The sequence below is a fragment of the Euprymna scolopes genome, chromosome 13 (genome assembly GCF_053919585.1).
Source record: "Euprymna scolopes isolate OS-2025 chromosome 13, ASM5391958v1, whole genome shotgun sequence".
Classification (NCBI taxonomy): Eukaryota; Metazoa; Mollusca; class Cephalopoda; order Sepiida; family Sepiolidae; genus Euprymna; species Euprymna scolopes.
Window position 1 is genome coordinate 107,212,271 of NC_136494.1, and position 22,026 is coordinate 107,234,296.

The window sequence follows — 22,026 nt, forward strand, 5'->3', positions numbered from 1 at the left end:
AAATGAGCTAAGAACTTGCTAATATCTAACGGTGACTCCAGGTTAGGCGACACTGCATCTACCATTTTGTTTAGATCGTTTATTTATTTCATTTCGTTAATATGTTTCTTTAGTCTTAGATATAAATCTGTATAAATTCATGAATATCAGTGATGTGTCATTTCTGGAATCAGAGGCTTTTATGAGGTCCTCCCGCTGTGAAACGCAGGACGCGTCATTTGAGTTTAATATTCATCGTTCGAGACCGTTTTGTCTCCATTGGTGAATTATGATGAGCCAATAAGGCAATCGAACGGGTGGATGATGGGACGAATTTGCTGATTGTATCAGGAAAATAAGCGCAAACAACAGGTGGCTTTAATAAAGATGAACACATCGCCGTGTATATATTAACCATGAGACGGAGTTGCAGGACATGAGACGCACGATGATATAAGGGATAAGGGATATTGACTATTGATATCATCCGTTCGATCCGTTCGTCGGTCCGTCTCACACATTGTGGCATTTTTTTTATTTCAATCACTCTTTACTTCTTTTTTTTCTTTTGCACAGTTTTTCGTTTTTTGTTAAACTTTTATTTTTTTTTTTATTTCTGATTGTTTTTCATTTAATTGTTCTTGTTTTTCCTCTTTCTTTTTCCTTCGTTTTTTACTCCGTAAAATTTTCCCTATTAGTAATTCTTTCATGCTGTGGTTTTATCATTCGACCTTTTTATTGTTGTTTTTCGTTTTCTTTCTTTTTTACTTTCTTTCTTCTGATTTTTTTCTTCATTTTGTAAAGTTTTCTTCTTTCTTTCGTCCAGTTTTTGTTCTACGTTTGTCCAGTCTGTTTCTATTTTTTCTTTTTCTTTCGTTCTTTCTCTCATCGTTTCTTCCTTCCTTTACTTCCTTCTTACATTCTTTCTTTCTTCCTCTTCCGTCGTTCTTATTTTTCGTTCAGTATTTACTATCTTTTGATTATTTTTTATTTATTCAATCTTGTTTCTTTTTCTTTTTACTTTATCCATTTCAGTTTTGATGTATGCCTTACATGCAATTTGTGTTCTTTCATTCAGACGATTCCTTCTTTTTTCTTTATTTCTTTCTGTCAAACTATTTCCTTTCTTTGATTCATCCTTTTCATTATTTTTTTCTTCATTTTCTCATTTGTTCATTACGTCATTCTTAAATTTTTCATTTCTTTCCATTTAGTTGTCCTTTCTCTCGTTCACTTCTTTCGTCTTTCGTTCAGATTTCTTCTTGAAGGTTCAATCTTTAGAGTGGATGATACAAAGAATATAATTGCGAATTACTTAAGACTTCATGGCTGACGGAACAAGAACATGAATAAGCGATTCAGTTCGAAATTTTGTGCAAGTTCCAGAATTGATCAGAAAGATTCCCAAGCTCTTCAAAGCACACTCAGAAAAGATCGTAGGTACCATCAACCGAAAGATGTGAAAATAACACTAAAGATAAGAAAATAATCCTGTTGCACAGGAGTGTTATTTTTCGAATTACCAAATACGGCACAAAATATTCGTATATGTTACGTACTTCTTATTAGAAGAGGACTGATGTTATTTTTGTTCATATTTGTGAGAGTCTTTATTTGTGAGAGTCTTGGAGTGATAGAGACAGTCTTAGGAGAGTCTTAGTGAGAGATTAGAGTCTTAGTGAGTGTTCATGTGTTGAGTGTTCATATGTCTTAAAATGTTCATGTTGTAAGAGATAGTGTCTTAGAGATTCATATTGGAGACAAACAGATATATCTATAAAGAGAGAGACAGTTCTGTATGAACGGGAGTGTTTCTATAAATATTGATACATATATTTCTTACCTATTTTTGGGATGATGATTTTCACAAAGTTCTTATAATATAAATGGATAATACCTTTTCTGTTGAATCACAACACAAAGACGCAGATACACAAAGATGATGACGTCCCTTATTTCATGACCGGTCCATGATTTCGCTTGAGGAATTCAAAGTTTCTTTACATGGCTATTTCTTCTCTAACCTTTCGCTTCCAAGGTTTGACGTCAGCAGCCGTTTCTGACCGCTCTCTCTCGTCTCTTTCCTCCCGACTCTTCTCCTCTCTTTCCCGACTGCATCTAAAAACTCTACCTATATTGAGAACTCGTCACGCCATCGCATGATTAAACATGTGCTCATGAAGCACGTTGGATGACATGTGTCACGTTGCCAAACTTGACATGACCCCGAGTTCAGTAACCTATTTTTCAAATATTTTTACAAAATATGTTTACAATTTCAATTGACGATTAAATTCCTTATTTTAATTTTCACAGAAGCAAATTTCATTATTACATTCCTTTTCCATATACAGATACGTAAGCTAAACAATAGCAATTCCTTATTTCAATAACATTCTGTATTTATTTTAACTTATGATTGGAATTTTAAATTCCAAATCTAGCTTTGCAAGTTCGAATCCTTGACTATCCTATTTCATATTTATATTTAACTAATTCCCTATCTTTTTAATTACATGAAAAGGGGGAGAGCCCTTTTATCATGTAACAATCCGAAGAATCAAAATAATACTAATGTAATTTACTACACAATAGCTAATCAGTATTAAATATAATGTTTAAGAAGTTTAACTGATGGCTAGTGTTGAAGAACAATAATGATTGACGTGCGACGAGAATAAATGCTCCATACCAGTGAATTGATTTATAAACAAAACAAAACAAACAAAAAACAAACAAAAAAACAAACAAAAATACGAGGCTTTCTAATCAACATTAGACTCGGCAGCCATTAATGTACCTGTGGGTTAAGAATCAATTATTTATTAAACACCATTTAGTTTCAGATTGAACCTCCAATATCAGCAACCCAGTCAAGCTCGGATTCATTCAGCATTACAAATGATAGGTGAAATTAGCTTATTAATCATCACTTCATGGTAGTCTCTAATGTATGATGCTTTATATTTCTGTCAATTAATTGTTCTGTTTTTATGTATCTATAAATCTCTCTCTCTCTCTCTCCGTCTGTCTCTGTCGCTATCTCTGTCTGACTGTCTGTCCGTCAGTTTCTCTCTCTCTCTCTCTCTCTCTCTCTATATATATATATATATATATATATATCCATAAAATGACGCCATGGATGACGTCATATCATTATATATATATATATATATATATATATTTATATATATATATATATATAGAGAGAGAGAGAGAGAGAAAGCGATATGCTATGACGTCATACATAACATTACAGAAACTGATATCATGTGTGGAGGTAAAAATGAAAAATTTACTGGGCAACGCCGGGTAGCCTACTAGTATATACATATACATATATATACACACACTAGTAGGCTACCCTATATATATATACATATATATATATATATATATATATATATATATATATATATATATACACTTGTGCCCGATATTATTCATACCCCCCCTTGAAAATTGAGTTTATTAGGTGTAACTTTGTAAAAATTTATTGTTTACGTCCATATTGATACATATTCTTAATAAACCTCTTCTGATCATTTTCGTCATTTTAAAATCTCGGGATACTTGTAATAAAAAAAATATACAGCTATTTATAAAATCTGCAATGTTCAAAAATAATCATACCCCCTTATTTTTTCAGTATCAATCCAGTTTCTGACTGTTTGTTTCCTGTTTGATTCTTATTTTGAATGCTTTTATACAGCCTTTGATTAATTTCATTTCGTTTTTTGCATTTTTCAGAAATTAAAATGATATCAACTGAAAACAAATAAAAGAATAGAAATTATTAGAATGGGGAAGAAAAAAGAGCTTAGCAATGATCTTAGGACTAAAATTGTGAATTCACATAAGGATGGTTTAGGTTACAAGTCAATTTCCAAGAAATTTGAGGTCCCTACAGCAACAGTACAGAGCATCATCAAAAAATTCCAGAGCCACCACACAACAACTTGATTGGTAGAGGAAGGAAAAGGAAACTGTCTGCTAGAGCCACCAGGAATATTGTAAGAAGTGTTAATGCAAATCCAACCACCACTACTAAGGACATTTTAGAAAATCTGGAGTATTCTGGCATAAAAATATCAAGGCAAACATTGCAAAGGACTCTGCATGAAAATGGTCTGAAAGGAAGAAGACCAAGAAGGACCCCATTGCACACCGGAAAACACCTTGCAGCACGTCTAAAGTTTGCTAGGACCCATGTGAATTCTCCAGAGTCCGTTTTCTCAAGTATTTTGTGGACTGACGAAACAAAAATTGAATTGTTTGACCATATGGATGCTTCTTACGTTTGGAGGAAGAAAGGAGAAGTTTACAACCCAAAGAACACCGTACCCACGGTAAAACATGGTGGTGGTAGCCTAATGTTTTGGGGCTCCTTTTCGGCTAGTGGTCCAGGTAGTTTGGTCAAGATAGATGGAACCATGAAGAAGGAGCAATATTTCGAGATACTCCAGAAAAACATTAGACAGGATGCGGAGAAGCTCCATTTAGGACCAAACTGGGTCCTTCAGCAGGATAATGATCCAAAACATACTGCCAAAATAGTCAAGAAATGGTTTGAGGATAATCAAATTAATGTTTTGGAATGGCCTAGCCAGAGTCCCGACCTGAACCCTATCGAAAACCTCTGGCACATATTGAAAACTGAGGTTAAAAAGCGGAAACCTAGAAATTTGAGGGGGTTGGAGAACTACTGCATTGAATAATGGTCAAAAATCAGTGTTGATGTTTGTAAAAACCTTGTTGATAAATATCCAAAACGGTTACAGGCAGTTATTAAGAATAAAGGGCATGCTATTGACTATTAGTAAGAGAGGTATGAATAATTTTGAACTAGTGCCATTATTGTTTTTCTTTGTATAATGTTTCAAACTTGCATAATTTATTTATTTGTTGAGTTTAAATTAAATGCTTATGCTTGATTTATTGTTTGAAATCCCTTTTATATTGTCTACCTTCTGGTTTGAGCAATATTCTTATAGAAATCTCAAAGATCCGAGGGGTATGAATAATATCGGGCACAAGTGTATATATATATGTGCACTGTGTGTCAAATTATTAAAGAGATAACATAATAAACCCGTGACAAACCTCCATTAAAGCAACATCACATATAAAACCCATTGAAATGTGCAGAGGACAACATGAAAACGATTTATTCCAAAGTTTTGTTCCCGGATGAAGTGCACATCACTCTTGATGGCCCAGATGGCTGGAACAAGGGATGGGTCCTTGATGGACGACATCGTCATCAGCGTTTAAGGCGCCAACAAGGTGGTGGTGGGATAATGATTTGGGCTGGAATTATCGGAACTACTTTAGTTGGCTTATGGAGAGTCCCAGAAGGCATAAAAATGACGTCAAATGCTTACATAGCTTTTATGAAGGAGCATTTTGAACCATGGCTAAAGAAGCACAGTTTGACATTCAGAAGAACCATTACATTTATGCATGATAAGGCTTTCTCGCATGTAGCAAACAAAAGCAAAGAATATTTGCAACAACTGGGGGTCTCTGGGCTATAAAAGATGGAGTGGCCAGCGAATTTACTAGATTTTAATCCAATTGAAAACCATTGGAGTATCATGAAGCGACGCCTCTATGCAAGTGGATGCCAATTTAAGAGCAAAGATGAGTTGTGGGATGCTCTTTAAGAGGTATCGCGAGGAATAACTATTGACGAAATCACAAATTTGACTTACTCTGTGGACCAACGTCTTTTACAAATCATTCATAAAAAGGATCGCATATCCCCTACTAATTATGTAAACGTAGAAATTGCTATGTAGTTATTGTGTTCTAAACATTTTTCCCAGTTTATTTAATGTTTGAAAATTATTTCAATAAACAAGTTATGGATATATTGTGTTTTTTTTTTCTCAACCTCGTTAATAACTTGACACACTGAAATCAACAGATATTCCTATCTTCTGTCATAGTTTCGCTAATACTGCTTTAAATACTTTTATTTTCTGCCTATATATATATATATATATATATATATATATATATATATATATATATATATATATGTACATTGTTTTAACAAAAACTAAGACACCAAAGAATTTGTTGAATTAGTGTATTTCATCGCTAGTTACAATTGCTTCAAGACTATTCGAACAAATTCAAACATTATGTTTGAAAATTTTCACAAATACCGCCTTTCTTCAGACTTATTGAATAAAAAACACTTTAACAATAAAACATTATGGAAACCATTTCCCTTATAAGGAAAAGAAAACAAGCGAAAATATTTTACCTATATCTCATCCTTGCAACATATAGTATTTTTTTTTAAGATTTATATATTTACCTATTTTCATATCTCCATTTTAAAAATTTTCAAACAAATTATCATACAATGTTTCCACTAATTACCTATGTCCATTTAATATGTTTTATTAATACTATTCATTGATTTTTTGAATTGCTTTATTTCTTTATTTAATTTAAATTATTTTTTTCTAATCCGGATTAATCAACTAAGGTACAGTGTTGCGATTTTATATTAGTTTCGTATCTAGGAATTGCTTTGTTTATTTACAAAAATATCGGGTAACCTATTTATGTGATTTAAAAAAAAGTTTTTGTTTAAAACTTATTCAATATAGAAAGTTTAACATAACTTTATACTTAGTTTATTCTCATTCTTCATTTAAAATTAAGGATCTCAATTTACTTTTATTTTCTTTCGTTCCTACCTATTAAGATTCACGATTATCGGATATTTTAGATGTAGAAAGGGAGGTTACTCTGTAAGTTCGAAATTTTAAAGGTTTAGTTGAATTATAAGTTACCAAAAATCTAATACGTATCAAAAATGTTGAAAGGGAAGTATCAAGCTGATCAATGTTTTAATGTTTATTCAGGTTTCTAGGTTTGGTAAATTCCTAATATTGTTAGAATTTTTTTTTATTTCTAACGCGCCTCTCTTCTCTTGGTTCCTTGTTATCCGAACATCTTGGTTAATTTTGAGAAAGAATAACAATAAAATTCTTGTATTTAAAATAACGTATATTTACAAGTAAAGGTTAAAGTTTCCAAAACAGTTGTTCTGGAGGAGTTTCTGTGTGTTGCAGAAAAAGAGAGTAATTTCTGAGAAGTGCTCGCTGTTAATCTTTTTTATTGTTGCAAGCAACTCCAAGTAATAGTGGGTAATTTGCATAAGTGGCTTTATGCAAATTACCTTACAAAGTTTGAGTACAAATAATTCTAACACACTCCCTCCAAGAAGATTGCAATACGTTTATTGCAATAAAAACAGGAGAGATGTCTCTGAAATATATATAAAGAATTTATAAAAAAATAATTTGCCGTTTTATTTTTCTATATCTTCGTTTTTCATTTTTTTTTAAAATTGTTGGATGGTTGATTTTGTTTTGGTATCAACCTTTTTAGGTCATTCAATGGCAAGAAAATTTTTTTTGGTACTTTTTTTATTTATTTATTTTTTATTTTTTTGCTTTTTTTGACTGAAAAATATTTTAAACTGGGAATGAATATATATGTATTAGATTTTTTATTTATTTAAAAAAAATTTTAAGCTGAAATTTTATTTTAAACTCGGAATATATATATATATATATATATATATATATATATATATATATAATTTTTTAATATTTTATCAATTTATTTATTTTAAATAGGAAAGTTGAATTTGTTTAATTATTACAGATAATCAATATTATCTTTCATCATTTGATAGAATTTGGCAGAGGCTTTGCGTTTGGGTCTAGTCCTGAGTTGATTGGACACCTCTTCATTACTATTACTATTGCCTAATTGCAGTGTTTTATCATTAAGTCTTTCACTAAAATCATTTTGGAAAGGCTTACTGATAGGTTCTTCCATTCGAGTATTACCTTGGGGACATGATATTTCCATAGGGTATAGGTTAGAAATGGAGTGATACTCTATTGCCCCATTACCTTGCTTCAGTTTAACAGCTCGTATTTTATTGTCAAACCCTATTACATTTTTTAAAACCTTGCCCAGCATCCAGAAGGGTCTCGATTTAGTTGTGGATTTGATCAATACGACATCCCCTACTTTTATTCTATTTACCCATTTATTTTGGTAAATATTCCTGCCATGTTCTCTTAAACTTAGCAAATAGCTTTCATACCATAATAATTTAAATTTTAATATTATTTCTTCTTGAAAATTTAAAGTTTTATTTAATGAGTTTGAGTCAGGTTCTTCCTGCCAAACCTCTTCCTCTTCAGATTTTAGAACTAAAGAGGAATTCCCATATATTCTCAAAAAGGAATTAGGAGTTATAATTTCAAGATTAGGAGAGCTTAATCTATAAGTTAAAGGTCTAGAATTTATAGCCAACTTAATATTTGACAATGTTGTTAAAAGTTCAAAATAGCTAAGTCTAGATCTTCCTATGACCTTGAATAGACAACCCTTAAGAACTCTTATCAATCTCTCACAAGCCGAACCAACCCACGCAGAATATAAAGGGATTTTGATATGTTGAATATCTAATTTCTCTAGTTCTTCTTGAAACGTCTTTGACTGTAGAGAACTTTCAAGAATACAAGCTTCCTTTTTAAAGGTTTTAGCGTTATCACTGTATAAAAATTGAGGTACAGAATACATGTTGCAAAATCTCTGAAAGGCCAGCATAAAATTTCGGGTGGACATATAGGGTAACAGTTCAAAATGGACTGCCCTTATGTTCAACAAGTAAATATTAAAACAAACATTTTTACTGTACTTCCACCCACTTCATTCTTTACCCACAAATGACCTGTGTAGTCGATTCCCACATGATTGAAAGGCTTCACTAAATTGACATGATGCCTAGGCATATCCACAACTTTAGGATATTTATAAGCCAAAGCATTATACTTTTTGCAGGTTGAACAATTATTTATTTCTGCCTTTACAACAGTCAAACCTTGGGGAATCCACACACCTTGCTCTCGCAAATAATTTAATGTGGTACCTATTTCCATGTGTTGCACCTTAGCATTAATGAATAAGGACGTAAATTTATTCCTTTTAGGCAATAACACAGGGTTATATACTTCATAGTTGAAATATAGGCATTTGCTTATCCTCCCTTGAGATCTCAAAATTCCATCAGAGTCTATGAATAAATTTAAATTTGAAACCAAAGTGGGGACATTTTTATTACTTTTGTCCTGTGATTTAAAAAAAAAAATCAATCTCCTTGAAGAAATGCTCATTCTATATTAACCTTATCCAGTGCATTTTTGCTTTCTACAATGGATTAACACCATTTTTTTTCTTACAAAACGGTTTGAACAATAAACTTGTTATTCTCAATAATTTATTGTAATCAGAATATTTTTCAATGTCCAAAATGGCAGTTTTTGTTTTAATTATTTGATTACAATTAACATTTACTGTTCCCTTATGGTCAGGTGAAATACTCATTAAAGGGTATTTAGGCCAATTTTTAAATTCGTTGGTAAGCCAACTTGGTCCTTCCAACCATAATTTTCTATTTCTTAAATATTTATCGTAAGATATTCCCCTAGTTAACATATCAGCCGGATTTTGATCTGTATGAACATAGTGAAACATTATTGGTAGTTTAAATTCATCCTCAAGAGCTTTTATTAATCCATTTACTTCGGATATTCTATTTTTAACAAATTTAGATTTTACTTTACTTTCTTTTGTGATTAACCAATTTAAAACTACTTGAGCATCCACGCATATATTAATAAATTGAAACTGAATATTTTCATAAGTTTCAATTAATGTTGGAAGACATTTTAATGCCAGTATTACTCCCATTAGTTCCAAAGTAGGGACACTAAGTTCATTACCTTTCCTTAACGGGGACAATTTAGATTTAGCAAATAAAAACGAACTTGTTTTTTCATTTGAGCAGGCATATATTACGAACCCATAAGCTTCTGTTGAACTATCACAGAATATATGTAAGCCATAAGGTTCATTATCATTAATTGCAGCTCTTGGAAAAGACAACTCTGGCAACATTTCGAAATCTCTAGTTATTATTTTCATTTCATCACTTATTTCTTTAGGCACCTTTTCATCCCAATTTATATTTAATTTCCAAATTTTTCTCATTAATACCCTGCCTCTTATGCTTACAGGCAAGGTAAAATTTAGGGGGTCATACACTTTGGAAATCTGTGAAAGTACTAGACGCTTTGTGTAAGCTTCCTTTAACGTAAAAGGTGCTAAGCTTAAACTATCCTTTTCAGTGTTGTATCTGTATCCCAACACTTTTTCATCCTGACAGCCATGTTCTACCAATCTACCTTCAGCCTTCATTAGGTTTCTTAATTCATCAAAATTGGAATTCCAAGATCGTAAGGTGAAACCTCCTTCCTGCATTCTAACAAAACATATTTTATACAAATCTTGCATTTCATTTACATTGTTGACAGTTACTACTAAGTTGTCCACATAAAAGTTATTGCCCAATATTTTGCTGCATTTATCCTGAGGGTAAGACTTAACATGATGGTTCATTACATAATGGAGTATAAAAGGCGATGATGTATAGCCAAATACTATCGTTTTATATCTATAACAAATAAGTTTGTTTTCTCTTCTCCAAAAAAAAAAAAAAACCCTATTTTTGTCGTATTCACTACTTAGTTTTATCATTAAGGCCTGTTTAATCTCCTAACATCACATATTTGTTGCTTCTGAAGTAAAGCAACAACTTCAATAAAGAACCCATTAAATCTATACCCGTATAGGCTGCTTCATTAATTGAAGGTAATTCCTTGTTTGTCTTTAACGAACAATTAAAGACGGGCCTTATTTTCGTTGTCACTTGTTCCGCAGTTTTTGAAACGGGTCTGTAGGGAATCCACGTATATTTATAGTAATTTGAAAGATTAACTTCTATTTGTTCGATGATTCCATCTTCTAGTTGTTTGCTGAAGATTGCATCGTATTTTTTAGTTAATCCTCTTTTATTTAAAAAAGTTCATTGTTCGGTCTAACACCTTGAGAGCTATGAAATGGTTTGATGGAACTTTTTCGATCCTATCAGGATACCAGGGCAATTCTATATAATAATGCCCATCGATCTGTTTTATTCCTTCCCTAAATTTACTTATTTGCTTGTTGTCAAAGGAAATAGATTCTTGATCATTGGGCCTTATTCCCATAGATTCAAGACTAAAGAGATTTTCTAAGCCGTTGTCTACTTCACTGTCAGATAAAATATTCTCTAAGGGATTGAAATACGATTTAAGAGGATCCATTATTAGGTTAATTACTGTTTTATTATTTTTTATTGGTTTTAATTGAGTGTTAAGCAAGTCATTTCTCTCGGCTGAACTGATAAAATTGAAAATGTTTCCAATAGGAGCTACCCTATCATCTATGATAAAGTTATAACCACCCCCTATCTTTTTTATGGAAAAGGAAAGATATTGAATTATGTCTATCCCCATGAGCATATCTATTTCAATAGTGTCGTGTTCTTTATTTAAGTAAAAGGACTCATCAAGCAGAATTACACCCTGTAATTTTAATTTATTAATTACATCTTTCATTCCGTGCATCGTGTAATTTATATTCATGCTTTCGTCTACCAATAGCGGAACAAAAACATTCTATTCTTTAATTTTACACCAGTAGACATTTGTTTAAATTTCTTAACTTGCCGTCCTAAATAACTATGTATCTCATGCTCTGATGAGAACAACTCATTATAATTTGGGGATAATGCTAGAGCAGCTTTTGTTATAAAAGATCTTTGGCTGCTACAATCTATTAAGCACCTAACTTGTCTTTGCTTATGACCACATTTTAAATTTAGGGTCATAGTAGGTAACATATTACAAGTGTCCGTATTTTTCAAGGCGTAACACAAGTTTGTTTGAACAGCCTTTTGAGTAGGACAAAGAAGTTACATGTTCTTTTTTTTACATGTGAGACACGGAAACTTTAAGAACCTTTTTTTTCCATAGCATTCTGATTCATTGTGACCTGAACCAGCACATCTGGTGCACAAGGACAGTTCTAAGATTCTTGCTACTTTAGCCTCATAATTAGGATAAATTTCACACTTTCCGAAGTAGTGTCCTTCCGAGGAACATAGCTTACACACGGATTTTTTTTATAGCTTGTACTTTGAAATTTTGTACCGTTGGTACTTTTTCTTTTGGGTTTATTTTAAAACTACGTTTAAAGTCATAGCTACTGAATTTTTTTTTATCCTTAGCAATATTTTTTACAGTTAAAGTCCGAGTTAGAGTTTTTAAAATATCCCTATAGTTATCAAATATTTGCTTTAAGTTGGGATAATTATTATTAACTTTATTAATTAATTCTTTAACAACTACTTTGGGAAGTTTAGTCATAATAATGTGACTAATTAGACTATTTCCAGAAGATCCCTCTTCCAAAAATCAATTTCATATTGTTTTAGCTCATAAGTAACCCCTTATTTCTGATATATAATATTTAACATTCAAATATTCTGGACTATATTCGTCACCAGGTTTAGCTTTTAATATGTTTTTTAATGTTTCGTCGATAATATATGCTTTATCTAAAAACTCTTCTTTCAATAAATCTAAAGCAATTTTATAATTCATATCGGTTATTGACAAATGTCTTGTTTTAAGGCATAATCCTTCAAGTAACCGACCAAATAAGACAATTTAGCTGAGTCTGACAATTTCCTTCTAGAATCAATCACATTGTTAAATTGAATTAAAAAATTGTGAAAGGCGAACTTGTCCTTTTCATTTCCCGAAAAAGTGCTGCAATTCAAAGGAGGAGGTTTTCCCTCACTTAAAGTTTCTTGAATAGACAACGTTGAAGGAGTCTTGTCATCTTTACTGGTTAAATAGTCCTCGTATTTGTCTGTACTCACTAAGATAAAAACATATTCGGCTTGACTATCTAATTCATTATTCCAGGCTTCTTCGTCTTTAATACTATAATCAACCTTTTGTGAAAAGGTATTAATTACCTCATTCCAATAATTGATTTTGGACACTTCATCATCAATGGCTTTTAACTGTTTTTTTTTACACAGGGAAGTATTCAGGGTAGAATTGTCATACATGGTCTCCAGGCTATTAAAGTAGATTGTTACTTTTCTTTTATGTGTAGCCCGGTTTCGTTTAAAAGACAGTAATTTTTCTCGTATCATTTCAATATTCATATCCTCGGGTTTTTCTTCTCCCAGAAGGTTTTTAAGAGTTCCCTCCATGGTGACGTCTTCCTTAATAGCCATTTATTTTAGTAGGTATGAATAAGTACCGAAATTTGAATACAAGTGCAATCAAATAATTTTAATATCTACGCGGGTAGAGTTTCGTCAAAACACTTTTTTTATATAAGTGCAATGAAATAACTTTTTTAATCCACGCGGGTAGAGTTTTTGTACGTTTTGAGCGTCCCAAATTCACGTTTTATAAAACTCGAGTAAGTATGTTCCATAAAAGTTTTTTGAATATGTCATAGTATACCGTTAGTTTGGATCCAGAATAATAATTTCTCTCGTGGAGTATCCATCCTTGAGGTAACTTGAGGTAACATCACTTGGAGAAGGTTCATTCCTCGTTGGTTATCCATATTAAATGTTATGGACGCGAATACCACGATGTAAACTGTTTTGGAAATATGTTAGAAATTTTTTTTATTTCTAACGCGCCTCTCTTCTCTTGGTTCCTTATTATCCGAACAACTTGGTTAATTTTGAGAAAGAATAACACAATAAAATTCTTGTATTTAAAATAACGTTTATTTACAAGTAAAGGTTAAAGTTTCCAAAACAGTTGTTCTGGAGGAGTTTCTGTGTGTTGCAGAAAAAGAGAGTAATTTCTGAGAAGTGCTTGCTGTTAATCTTTTTTTCTTTTTTATTGTTGCAAGCAACTTCAAGTAATAGTGGGTAATTTGCATAAGTGGCTTTATGCAAATTACCTTACAAAGTTTGAGTACAAATAATTCTAACAATATGCATATATGATTTATTTATTAATTAAACAAATCCAATTAAAAATAGGCTAACCTATTCAAAATATAAGTTTGTAATACATATCTTAACCATGGTACTGATTTTATTACCAAAGATTTAACATATGTTTGCCATCCAACCATAATTTTCTGAGGTTATGCGTGGCTTTAATACAAGATTATCAATTTGGGAATTAAGTTCTTAAATACCTATATTATTTTTATTATTATTATTATTATTATTATTATTATTATTATTATTATTATTATTATTATTATTATAATAATAATAATAATAATAATAATAATAATGATGATGATGACGACGACGACAATAACAATAATAATAATAATAATAATAATAATAATAATAATAATAATAATAAGTATTCTATTAATAAATATATTATTTAGCTCCATGTACGTTTTACTACAATGAGAGTGAGGGTTTGCCTTGGATTTTTGGATTTAATCGTTCAGAACAACAGTATTATTTAATAAGTTAGGATTTATCATGTTTTACTGATCGAAAAACAGTATTAATTAATCCCCATTCTTTAATTATTAATATTGTATTTTTTTTTTGTTAAATTCATATTGGTAATTTTTGTTAAGCTATTTTATTGATCTAGAAACGGTATCAACTATTTCACCATCAATATGACTAAAATTGTGTTCCCAGTTTTGAGACAATATTGCTAATCTTTGTTAATCCTTTTTATAGATCTAAATTTCTAATCTAATAATCCATTGCCTTTATTTCTAAAAATGTGTTTCTAGTGTAGAATATTAAAGTTCAGATTTGCTTGCTAGATTTTAATCATTCAGTTTTTTATGCAATAAGTCTGAAGAAAGGCTGTTCTTGCGAAAATTTTCAAACGACATAATGTTTGAATTTGTTCGAATAGTCTTGAAACCATTGTAACTAACGATGAAATACACTAATTGTTGCTTTCAACCCAATCTGATGTCTTGGTTTTTGTTAAAACAATATGTGAATGCTCAATTAAGAAATATGATTATTTTGTAGTTTAAGTCATTTCTTTTTGGTTTAAAATTTGTTGGTATATTAACGATTACTGAATTATATAAACCCAGTAAAATTCGGAATACTACAAATAAGAATATATATATATATATATATATATATATATATATATATATATATATATATATATATATATATCTTTATCTGGTGTCTCTCTACATATATATCGTAGTACATGCGTGTGTATATATATTAGTGTTGTGCCGATGAATCGGAATCGGAATCGGGAATCGGTTAAATCGGTAATTTTCGGGGAATCGGAATCGGCATCGGAATCGGAAAAATTTGTGTATAATTTCCGATTCCAAAATCGATTCTTTGAATATTTTTCAAAAGTTAATTTTCAATTGCTTGTACCGATTATAAATATTTATTTCTTTTAAACTATTAGTAAAACTAAACTCTATAGATCTACGTACTCGTTATAGAATGAAGTTCTCATAACAAAATCACGTAATTTCATTAAATAGTTTTTGTTTTACGCTCCCTTGACTAATTATCGCAGTTTTTTTAGGAAGATTCCGAATTTCCCAAATCGTTTTTACGGCATAAAATAAAAACTATTTGATGAAATTACGTGATTTTTTTATGAGCACTTCATTCCATAACGAGTACGTGGAATATATATATATTTTTTTATTTTTCGTTTTTTAACATAGTGTAAACTGCACAAGCACCCTTTTTTAATACGTGAAGACAGTTTAGAGCTTCATCCTAGATCTAAAAATAATTTGATTTTTAGTGGGTTTACAAATATCGTCCAAAAGTAGAATTTCAATGAGGGGGGACTTTTAAATGTAAATATAATTTCTTTTTCAATCTGAAAACTTTCTAAATGTTTTCTCTTTATCTATTTTATCCAGACTTTGATAAATTCATTGTGAGATATTCATGTATATTTTTAACTTTTCCGAAACCCCAGATATATATATATATATATATATATATAATATATATATATATATATATATATATATATATATATATATATATATATATATATATATATAAAACATACCGACAAAACCCAACATTTTTATATTCTACTTTTCATTTAATTAGCAATAATGTTTGATATTATTTTTCTGGGCAAAATATTTCTTTAATTTTAGACAATTCTTTCGCTACTTTGAAAATAAACTGCATTCTTCTAAAGGTTACCTAGCGAATTTTCGCAAAGTTTCAATTTTTGTTTTGTTTATTTTACGCATATAAAATAAGTTTAGATCTTCTTTAGTCTTACTAATAGTTTAAAAGAAAGAAATATTTATAATCGGTACAAACAATTGAAAATGAACTTTTTAAAAATATTAAAAGAATCGATTTGGGAATCGGAAATTAGGCACAAATTTTTCCGATTCCAATACCGATTCCGATACCCCCCAAAATTACCGATTTATCCGATTCCCGATTCCGATTAATCGACACAACACTAATATAAAACGATTAGGAATTTAAAATAGACGGTCAGTTTCACAAATAAATATAACGTAACATGAGCTGTAGTGTGTTACCAATTTTAAATTATGTGCGCTTATTGGGGATAGGGTGTCTACTTTTTAAGCGATTACACATGGTTTTACAACGTTGCAAACCGAACTTAATTTAGTGGGAAACACTTTAGTTAATATCCATAAAGAATTAGGATGGCCAGAAATGATGATCATTTTACGTTAAATTTATATTCGAAACTGATCTTACACTCTAAATTCTACATGATCGCTTTTCTTTCCGCCAATTAAAAAAATGTTCTAACACGTAATCTATAAAAGTAATATTTCATTTTGGAATAGGGATTTAGCTGCGAGAGAAAGCACAGAAAGCTCACGCAATCTCACGTTAAAAATGGTTTTCATAATAGTAATATTATTATTTAGAAATTCGTTCGTAACAATGAGATGTGGCTTTGCTAAGTGGCGTTGTTAAATATATTGTTCTTACATCGTTTTCTTATTTTGCCTACCAATCTTCGAATATTTTCCACTATTCATGTAAGTAGCATGTTATACAGTAAATACGAACTGGTACAATATAGCTTTGTTTTAAAATCAAAATAAATGTTTTGTTGTGTTACAATTTTTAATCAATTACAAGGCAAACATTTGAGATAAAATATACGCGGACATTAACCAGGGGTTTATGTAATAATTTGAAAATTTACGAAAAAACAAACAAAAAAAAATCTCTAATTAAATATGTATAAATTTTACAAGAATCGGAATCGGAATCGGGAATCGGATCGGAATCGGAAATTTTGAACGGAATCGGAATCGGGAAAAATTTTGGCATCGTCCCATCACTAATATATATGCATATATATATATACACACATACTAACACACACACACACACACACTAACACACACACACACACACACACACACACACACACACACACACACACACACACACACACACACACACACACACACACACATATATATTATAGTGCCAGCGAAAAGAAAGTCCGCACTTGTAACTTTTTCAAAGACTGCAAATTTAAGCTAAATTTAATGTAACTGTTTAAACAACCTATACCTTATTTGATTGGCCTTTTACTCCTCTATAATTTTATCTGTTCATATTTCACTTTCAATTAAAATATTCTACTGTTCACGTTAATTAAAAAATAACTTCAAATTGAGGAGGCAAAAAGAAAGTCCGCAGCAACAAATTCGTTTAAAATTAGCTTAAATCATCGTCTCTAAATCAGTTTAAAATATCCACTAACAGGCAACAAATCATCTCTAATCATATTTATTGTTGTTCCAGGTTATACAACGTAACATTTAGTTCATATGCAACGATTTTCTCTTAGGGATCGTCAGGATCTCATTAATCTTCACCTTTCTGTGTTATCCAATCGAGAAATCGGCTGCAGATCGAAATGTGATGAGAAAACGGTACGAAAGACTATGGAAAAGCACCAAAATACCAGCAGTGTTTCTGATGCCCCTAAATCTGGTCGTACTAGAGTTATTTCTAACAGGGAAGACAATGCTATCAAGATCTGCAGCCTAAGAAACAGATTAAAAATGGCCATCCAAATCCAACAACAGTGCAATCTTTTTAAAAACTGCTCTCTTTTTACTGTCCAGAACAGATTAAAGGAATCTAATTTGCGAGGATATCTTGCAAGACGCAAGCCAATGATTTCTGTAAAGAACAGAAAGCACCGTCTGGACTTCGGTAGATACAATGAAGATCATGACTCTTCATATTGGTCAAAAGTGCTTTTTAGCGACAAAAGCAAGTCCAATAGGCTAAGCAGTCATGGTAAGTAGTACGTCCATCGGAGGAAAGACGAAGAATTTAATCCTAGCTTCTCAGTTTCAACGCTACAAGGTGGTGGAGGTTCAGTTTTGGTGTGACGCATAATTAGTACCAATGGTCCAGGGCGTATAGTTCGCTTGCAAGGTCGAATTAATTCGATCAAGTACATTAATATGTTGACTGATCATTTTCTACCCTACTTTGGTCGGAATTTGGATGATAATCCCATCTTCATGCAGGATAATGCTCCCATTCATACAGCTGGCAATGTCAAGAGATTCCTTGAAGAGCATAATATTCCGTGTTTGGATTTGCCTGCACAATCTCCGGACCTCAATACTATCGAAAACGTATGGCATTACATCAAGCAACAGCTAAGCAATGATAAAATTTCAAATTTAGAAGAACTTTGGACAAAAATTAAAGAAAAGTGGGATGCCCTTTCTCCGGAGTATTGCTGCAGTCTAATTCAAGGAATTCCCAAAAGATTACAGGCTGTCAAATTGCAGAAGGGCTATGCTACCAAATATTAACCAGTTCATTGTGTTCCTGTTGTATTTGGGTTTCATTAATGCCCTTAAGATACATTTAAATTACAATCTTCTATTGTGCGGACTTGCTTTTTGCCTCCTCAATTTGAAGTTATTTTTTTAAATTGACGTGAACACTAGAATATTTCAATTAAAAGTCAAATATGAACAGGTAATCAAATGAGGTATAGCTTGTTTAAACAGTTGCATTACGTTTAGCTTAAATTTGCAGACTGAAAAATTACATGTGCGGACATTCTTTTTGCCGCCTATATATATATATATATATGAGGGTTGGACAAAATAATGGAAACACATTTTGCAATTACAAGACACAAAGGATGGAAAGAAAAAATATAACAATTAAGTAATGATTACTACTATGCCACAATGGATTAATATAAGAATACTATCTTACCGTGAAATAAAATGTAACTCTGGTAATTGTATACACTGTAATTATACTATTGAAAATAATTGGAGAATATTTATAATAAAGAGATATGAATATATATGATCGTGAAGGATATAACGTGACAGATAACATAAATACATCTAAAAAATACTAAAAACAAGAATTACCTGTTAATTAAGGTGGTGGAATTACTATGATTAGGTATTACTTTATAATATAAAGCTCACCTGTCTGTTTAAATCTATGTATGCATGTATGTAAAAAAAAAACTCCAGCTTTTGAAACGCGGTTCTGTTTATTTGGATTTTTCACCTGATTCGCATATTTATTTGTAAATATTGTATATTTAGTTGTAAATAATGTGTGAAGTTCGTCATCATTCTCTGCTTTCGGGACGTGAGTTTTTGTGTACAACATTTTATTAAAAATAAACAAGCAAATAAACAAACAAACAAACAAACAAACAAACAAACAACTCCAATCGTTTGAAACGCGGCTCTGTTTATTTGGATTTTTCGTCTGATTCTATGTAATCTAGTTGTAAATAATATGTGAAGTTCGCCATAATTGTCTGCCATCGGGACGTGAGTTTTTGTGTACAGACATGTTATTAAAAAAAAAAAAAAACAGGGAAGGAAAAAAAAAAAAAGTCCAGCCGTTTGAAACGCTGTTCTATTCATTTGGATTTTTCGTCTGATTCTATGTATATTTAGTTTGTTTTGGATTTTTTTTGTCAAACTCATTGAATTGTACCCATCACCTTAATCCTGATCATTGAGAATATATGACTTTTGGAATGCTCCTTCATGTGTATTTTACATGTATGTGCATGTGTATGTGTGTGTATTCAAATGTAAGTACATGCTTATAATATGTGCCTCTATGTGTGTATGTTTGCATGTGTGTGTACATGCATATGTATGTTTGCGCGCATTTTGTGTGTATGTATGCATGTGTGCATGCATGTGTTTATTTCCATGTGTATGTGGGGCGGAGTAGGCTACCGTAAGCTGTGGTGAAAAAGCAACTCCTCTAGGAGAAGCAAATCTCTGATTTAAAAAACCATAAAGCGGGAGACCATTCCCCGCATTAAGCTGGTCTGCAGTTTAACTTGTTGCTGGCTATCTTGCTCTTGCTTTTGCTGGACTTCAACATTTTAAACCAAGAGAGAGATTTAGCTGTCGTACAAAGCTAAATCTCTGTAATATCATCTTTGTATAGATACTCCCTCAGGCATCTGTCTATAAAATAGTCCTATAACAATGGAAAAGTTGTGACGCGTGTAGGCTTGAAAATCCTGGAAGCATGTAATAATTGATCTGCCATCATTATATGTATCCGTGTATGTACATATATGTGTACGTATGTTTATATATGTACTTGTGTATGTATATGTTTATATATCTATGTGTATATGTATGTACATATGTATATATGTTTCTATGTATATATATATGTTTGTTTGTGTATGTATGTGTATCTATGCATATGTCTATGTTTGTGTATAAATGCATATATATGTATGCATATGTATATGTATTTAAATGTATGTGTATGTATATGTGCACATATGTGTATGTATTTGTATGTGTATATGTATGTATATGTGTGTTTGTATTTGTATATGTGTGTGTATATATGCGTATGTATTTGAGTATGCATGCATGTGTGTATGTATATGTATTATGTATCGTGTATGTATATATATATGTATATATATGTGTGTATGTTTATGGATATGTGTGTGTATGTGTATGTATGCGTGTACGTTTATATATATATATATATATATATATATATATATATATATATAGTAATGACCGTCTTCAGTGTCATGTCTGTTTGAGTGTGTGAATTCGTCAGTACCACTAAAAAAATAAAATAAAAAATAAATAAATAAAAAAAGAAAATAAAAAGTCATGTTAGGGCTCATGGACTTTAAGTGTCTGAGGGAGTGGCACTCGTCTGACAAGACGTTGCAATCATCATCATCATCATGTATGTATGTATGTAAGTCTGTCTAAAACTTTCGACAGAGTCGACGGATTGTCACGAGATCTGTACCGTTTTGAAGCATGACCTTTCGGACGACAAATATCGAAAAAATTGACAAAAAATATTAATTCTTTTACCCTCAACTGGGCACTTTTCTACAGGGAAGTGTTGCTTTTTTCGCCGATATTTTAGAAAGTCATCCCCTCTTTTCGATTGACTAGCCTTAATTTAAACATTCATCATTTCCGGTTTGGCGATGGACGTAACAGCAAAGATGTCACGTTTTTTTTCACTTTCTTTTCCTCCTTTGCGGTACGGGTTCGAGACTGCCTGCCTACTACCACTTTTTTCTTTGCTCAACACACACACCTACAAACACCCGGGCAACGCCGGGCACCCATTCTTGTTAGTAAATAAACGGTAAAACTAAAGGTCTACTGCAATAGTCAAACGTTAAAAGAAAAGCTGGTCACCATTATTACGGTTAGTATAACTGAAGAATAAAAATTACGATAAAATGCACATAGGAATACCACTTTGCTTAAACAGTGATATAGGATAATATTTAAACATAGCACAATATTATATGATTATCAATGTAGGTGTAAAAAGTTTAGGGTCTGATTAGAAAGGTTCTGTCGTAACATATATAAAAGCAAAAAAAAAAAAAGGGGTAGTAGCGGTACGTTATTGATATCATCTATAGCCCTACACTATACGAGTCATAAACCGAAAAGTCTATACAAAATTAATATAAGCAATAGTATTAGTTAGTAGTGTTTGTTGTTGTTTTTTTAATTATATTTTCACCCCAAACAAGGAACATT